The 6891-nt window shown below is 39.6% G+C and overlaps 1 non-coding gene across 7 annotated transcripts; it reads right to left on the bottom strand.

Annotated features, from left to right (window-relative positions):
• Positions 1-737: 737 nt before the first annotated feature.
• On the bottom strand, positions 738-6260 carry LOC110007194 (hypothetical protein). Of its 7 annotated transcripts, none has more exons than XR_016046107.1 (4): positions 5975-6260; positions 3071-5852; positions 1586-1812; positions 738-1344 (listed from the first exon to the last, which is right to left on the bottom strand). It is a non-coding gene; the product is annotated as a hypothetical protein (transcript). The 7 variants fall into 7 exon arrangements; XR_016046105.1 differs by having other exon boundaries at positions 738-1260; XR_016046106.1 differs by lacking the exon at positions 1586-1812.
• Between the last annotated feature and the right edge of the window lie 631 nt (positions 6261-6891).

Here is a 6891-nt window from a genome sequence, read left to right as displayed (position 1 = left end):
AGGCAAATTACAGAACAAGAACCCCATTTTCAAATAGATTCACTTAGCACACTTAAACTAAACTGCTCTTACTATGCAAGATACAAAACCCTAACTTCAAGAGCTATATTCAGTACATAAGCCCATATATTACCACAGACAGTGCTGCATAGCCAAAAACAGTGACACCGTTATGAAGCCCAGTGGTGCATTAAATACTACATTTTAACAAAGAGGGAATGGTGCACACTTCCATGCAACTGTTCTCACTCCAAAATCCTTACAATAAGATCCATATTCACGACAGAAGTCCATAAGTGACTAGTCAGTACTGTTGAACCAAAAAATGGGATCAGATTAAGAAGCCTAGTGGTTCGCTAAATACTCCATATAAAGGAAACTCCACTCGGAATGTCTAAAGCGCTCAAAAGGATAATGACTCTATGCTAGTCCCAATTAAAAGATCACATTGTAGACAGTGAGACGTGTTGGAAGAAATTGAAAAAGGAAAAAAAAAAGAAAGAAGCAAATTGGAAATTGTAGAGCATTATTTTTCAATTGTCTCGCAACAGAGGAAGTAAGATAGATGAGTATCAAGAATGGAAATGAAACGAGATAGGAAAAGCAAACCATATATACAATCCAGAAAAGTACTCCGATTTTTAACAGTTGAATTCCCAATCTACCATACCTATGAAGCAAAATATCAAAATAAAGGACGAGAAAAGTGAAAATGTGCATGTCAGAACCACAAGTACTTTCTTTGAACTATGTTAATTGGAAAAGAATTTCAGATTCCTTGTCAATACCGGTACAAAAGTGCATATTCGTGAGTGAATCCCTAAAAATCAAAATCATACATTTATGTTGCATCACAAACACTCCAGATGCCATTGTAGTGTACCAGTTTTCTGCAATTGACCAGTAATCAAGAAAGAGAGATCCATCCTGAGCTCGCTCATCCCGCTCAACCAAAGTACAGGATACCAACTTTTCAAGACCCTTTACACCATTCCAAACCCAAACAACATTGAACATGGGCATACACAAAACAGTTCTTTTTTCCACAAAACTCAAATCCATAGAAAGTTGCTCGCAAAAGACATCGTTGTCAAGCAACCTCAAATGTAAGAGTAGTGATGATAGGTTAACTGCTCCCATCCAGTAGATTCCAAAATGCTTTTGAGCTTATTACTAAAAGAGGCCCTACCAATATCCAAAGTCGAGCATTGAGCCTACACTCTTGAAGTACAAATGTGCGCCTCTTCTGTTATTTACAAACTGGGCATAAGAAGAAAAAAATTGAACTAAGTAGGCTAAATTGGTGATCTGGAAACCCACGTTTCAGAGGCAATTGAATATCATCTGGAAGCTCAAACAAATGAAAGAAACTGATTGAGAGTCTAACAGCAGGAGAGTTGCAAAAAATGAATAATACCAAATCATGCAACTTCAGTGTTGTCGTTATACACAAATAATTCGGGATAGAAGTACTAAAATGTGCTTAAAATAGATCAACAAAAGAAGCCTACTGCAAAGTATACAGAATTACAGACAGATCCATTCCAAAAACTCATAGAGAAGCATTTGTTGCATATATACATACACATTGTAACAAGATGTCAATATTTTGTTGGATGGTACTGTGCTGAAACCCAACAGGGAGAGCTTGTTACTCGAACAATGAAAGATAACTCTTCAATGAAATGTAAATCCAACGGGGAGAGCTTGTTACTCGAACAATGAAAGATAACTCTTCAATGAAATGTTAATTGAAAAATAACACTGACAATGATCACAAGACATGGCCTTAGTGAACAAATCAGTTGGTTCCTGCGCACAGGATATCAGGTGAGGAGATAAGACCAGCTATGAAATTTTGTTAGAGAAATGACAATCACCTATCCTATCATAAATGACAAGATTAGGAGCAATTCAAATAGCTGTGAGATCGTTAACTTTTATAGATATGTAGATGCAAGAAAATAACCACTCAACTTCGAGAAAAGAGCAGGCAGCTGATAAGAGAAGTACCAGTAGATAAGAAAAGCACAAATGCTCAATTTTGTTAGAGAAGTGACAATCACCTATCCTATTATAAATGACAAGATTAGGAGCAATTCAAATAGCTGTGAGATTGTTAACTTGTATAGATATGTAGATGCAAGAAAATAACCACTCAACTTCGAGAAAAGAGCAGGCAGCCGATAAGAGAAGTACCAGTAGATAGAAGAAGCACAAATGCTCAAGTTCTACAAAAAAACAGAGAGATTATCCTGCTTTGTACCAAGAGAAAAGAGAACTACCAAGAAACAGTGTACAACTACCAGTCATGTGATTGTTACTTAAAACAGTGTATAATTTCCAGCACATGATTCCTTCACACCCAACAAAATTTAAGCTCCTCATCTATTTTCCCCTTGAAACTAATTAATATACATATGTTCTAAATATAGCAAACAAATTATTTTCAGGTTTCAATAATTTATCATGTCGCAAGATATCAGTTGCTCATATAGTCATTGACTGCAGCGTACGGTGACCATTATCCAGGGCAGGGGGAGGAGCTTCTCCAGCAGTCAAAATTTGCACACAGATGGTGCTTCTTATTCAGATTGCACAGAAATGGTTTGGACTCAATTTATTTGCAGAAAACAGATGTTACACCTTTTCACTCTAATGAGCCACCAAAAGAAATAAAATGAAAAGATAATCTCAGCAGTCCACTCCGTCACAATCAATTAACAAATGATATTGTTGCAAAATTAGTACATTTAGTTCAATAAAAGGTAAAGGCATCATAGGATAGGAAATATCTCAACACAGGAGACCCAAGCCAATTTAAAGATTTTTCCCATTCATTTCATTAAAATGTTGGGAATCACTAAAAAGCTGAAATTGAAAACGGTATATACAAAAAGCTTTAGCATGATATTTTGGACTGATGTTACTGTGAATCTATTTGGTTCTAGATATTCTTAAAGGGAATTGATGGAAGTAGTGAGAGAAGATATGGTGACATAGATATCGACTGACTGAGGATATGACCCTCGACAGATCAGAATGGCAAAAGGGAATTCATTTAGCTTACCCCAAATAATTGTAGAAGGCTCGGACGATGATGATATTCTCAAAGGTATGGTGCTTTTCAAAGGGCGGGATCCAAGACTGCAACTCAATGTGGCAATCCATCAAAAACTAAACAAAAAACTGAGCATGCCCCCTGCTGTTTGGCTCCATATGCTACAGCTCAAGTAGAGCATTACTTAATCTGTGTGGTCTTGACTGGTTTATCCATATTCCTCCCTGTATATGGAATTGTATAAATCTCAATAAAGTAAGTAGGTAAGTATGCCCAATGAACCATTTTGCTGAAGCTTCCACTGATTCTTTCATTTGCTACCAATATTCCTTACAAGAGCAAGATCCATCCTTGAAATGATGAAATCTAGCACGATCCCTCACAACTATTTCTCGTTCATACACCTTGGAAATGAACTTTGTGGCATTGTGACAGTCTGAGCAAACCCTAAGGTTCTTCACAATGCGAATTGGGGTCCCCGGTGGGGTGTTGATCAACCCAAAAGCAATTGCCAACTTCTCACTATGCCAAGAAAGAGCAGTCTCCTTATCTTCCTCAGCCAAGTCCATCAACACCTCTGTACTCTCAGGTACATAGCCTGCTAACCTCAACCTACTCAACATTTCATCCAGGAACGAGTATATCTCCCTAGTTTGGGGATGCGATCGATCACCAACAAGAAATTGATGAAATGCACCCTTCAATTCTATGGACGTACAACCTGGAATCTTCTTCACCCCAATGCGTTCGATCAAGGCCCTCACATCTTTCGCATCCCTCCATCGACCAGAAGATGAATATATATTTGACAAGAGAACATGACAACCAGTATGAAGTGGAGCACACTCAATAAGCTCTCTTCCAACTTGTTCAGCCAAAACTGTATCCCCATGAATTCTACAAGCGCTGAGTAAAGCACCCCATATAGCAGCATCAGGCTTCATGGGCATTTTCGATATGAGCCCTTTGGCCTCTTTCAGAAGGCCTGCACGCCCTAAAAGGTCCACCATGCAACCATAGTGCTTAATTGTGGGTACCAAGCCATAGGAATTCTTCATCAACTCAAAATACCTTTGCCCCTCAGCCACCAAACCTGCATGGCTGCATGCATTGAGCACAGCAACAAAAGTTATATCTCTTGGGACAATGCCTGCCATTTCCATCCGTGAGAAAAGGTCAAGTGCATCACTAGCACACCCATGTGTGGCAAGACCGCTGATGGCAGCATTCCAAGGAGAGGCCGTCTGCTTAGTGCTCTCCTCAAAAACTTGGAGGGCGGTTCTTATCTCCCCACATTTTGCATACATATCAATAAGAGCGGCCACCACCCTTTCATTCACAACAAGCTTCTTACTCCTTCTCTTGTCGCTCGCAATGTATGTGTGGATCCACTTCCCCTGATCGAGCGCCACAGAGTCAGCACATGCCGAGAGTGTACTCACCAGAACAAACTCATTGGGTGCAGGCTCACCGGCAAGCAACAATTCTCGAAAGAGGTAAAGTGCATCACTGGCCCTCTCTGTATGTGTGTAACCAGAAATGAGCGTGCCCCATGAAACAACATCCCTCACTGGCATCTTGTCAAAGAGCAACTGAGCATGACTCATATCACCAGACTGAACATAGGCTGCGATCATTGAGTTCCAAGAGATGAGGTCCCTATGAGGGCACTCTTCAAATACTTGGCAAGCATCCCAGAGCCGATCACATGCTACATACATGTGGAGGAGTGTGTTGCTCACATAGAGATTGTTGGGGGTGAACCCGTGCTTTAGGGTGTGGGTATGGATTTGGGTTCCTTCAAGTAGGCCAGAGAATTTGGAGCAAGCATGGAGAAGAAAAGAGAAGGTGTAATGGTTTGGGAGGAGGCGGAGGTGACAGAAGCGTGAGGCAAAGAGAGAGAGAGAGTGGCAGGGGTAAGGGGAATTGGAGAGTGCTCTGATGAGTGTGTTGAAGGAGAAGAGGTCAGGAGAGGGAGTGTAGTCGAAGAGTCGGGAGGCATAAGGGAGGAGGACAGGGGAGAGAGAGAGGCTTTTGATGAGGCGGCTCACAGCAAAGGGGCTGAGGATGAGGGAGGAGGTGATCATGTGGGCATGGATCTGCTTCAATTGAGAGAGAGAAAGGGAGGAGTTTAGAAGAGAGAGAATTGGATGGCTGAGGTTCAATGCAACAGGGTTTTCACAATTACTGTTCAGAGTGGTCATGGGGAGAGAGAGAGAGAGAATTAAAAAACGATTCAAGGAACAGATTGGGGGGGATCTTGGAGTAATAGCTCCTCAACTGAATGTGGAAACTCCAATTCACAAGCACCACCGGATAAAGCCACGGCCTTGGCCACCATTAAATGACCCAACCTCAATTCCTCATTCTCAAACCCATCTTTCATTAAGCACTTCACCCAACCATTCAATCTCTTCATTTTAGCACCAGAAATTCCCCAACAATCAATCTCTTCACTATACAAACCATCCTTCCCCAGGCCCAAAAGTTCGCAGAGTTCCCAAATCTCACCATCATCTCCATTGAACTCACCGCCCTCCTTCTCGACACCAATGGTTTCCTGATGGTTCGAAAAATCTATCGAGTTGTTGGGCAAGGGTGAATTATCAGAAAGAAACTCCAAAGGTGGTTGGCTCTGGCTTCCTCCTTGTGGTATTAAGGTTTCCGCTGGGTACTGGATATGAATGACTGAACTGAACCCTGTGTCATATTCAGAGCTTGGAGGAAAGCTGTGAATTTGGGGGATTGGGTTTTCTTTGGATTTGTCTTCTGATGCTATCCTTCTCTCCACCTGCAATCAAATTTGAGCAACAAAACAACAAATAATTGAGAGTTTTATTTGCTTATTAGAGTGAACCATCTCCATCATTCTGAGAAGCATAAACCAAGGAAGAAGAGGAGTTTTCTCGTTACCTGTTTGAGAGAGGAGAAGAAGTTCGCATGGGGAGAAGCCTCCATTTCTGTAGAAGCCAATTTTAAATCTCGTGCAGAAGAAAAACAAGAGCAGTGGCCCAATACCTTAACATTGAAATGCTAAATTAAGGGTGAAAAAACAATGTAACGCCCTTGTTGTATCATTAAGATCTAGAGAAAAAAAGATTTTGATTATGAAAACGTGGAATTGAATCTTATAAACTACGCATAGAACATCTGAAATTTTGGGATGTAATCTCTACAACGTATTACAACCTATTACAGTGAAAAGAATTCTTAAAACAAATTTTCTATGTACAAGAAAAATTAACACCTCATGATTGAATAGTGGCTGTCCAATTTTTTAAGGCCTAGATCTAAGTGTCTAGAAACTCAAAATTCAAATTTTTTATTTCAAAATAATCATCTTGTAATTTTTATTTAGTTCCCAAGATTTTAGACCAAAAAATTCAAAATTCAAATTTTTTATTTTTAAAATAATCGTCTTGTAATTTTTATTTAGTTCCCAAGATTTTAGACCAAAAAATTCCTTCTGTGTTTTGAGTGAGGAAGTAAACGTACAGGGGAGCATAATAATCATACTCATTTTCAAAGGTGGTTATTTTTTTAGCTTTAAAACTTATAATTAGGGGGTGATAATATATTGTCAGACCATTATTACATATTTGGTCACCATTAGTTCATAAGGGAGAAAATAGATTTTCAGTCTAAGACTGCATCTTTCAATAGGTTTGGAGGTGCCCTTCACTTATTTAAGGTGTTCATTTTATAATGTCTTTAAATTAAGTAAGAGTCTGGTTTCCATATAGCCCCAACCTTAAACAATCAAATTAAGGTACATCCACAAATTTTCTCATGAAATGTAATTTTGGTGTCGAAAATTTTTAGGATGGTAC

Source organism: Amborella trichopoda, chromosome 12 (genome assembly GCF_054954075.1).
Source record: "Amborella trichopoda isolate Santa Cruz 75 chromosome 12, AtrichopodaSantaCruz75HAP2 v2.0, whole genome shotgun sequence".
Lineage (NCBI taxonomy): Eukaryota > Viridiplantae > Streptophyta > Magnoliopsida > Amborellales > Amborellaceae > Amborella > Amborella trichopoda.
This window is presented reverse-complemented; position numbering and strand designations above follow the sequence as displayed.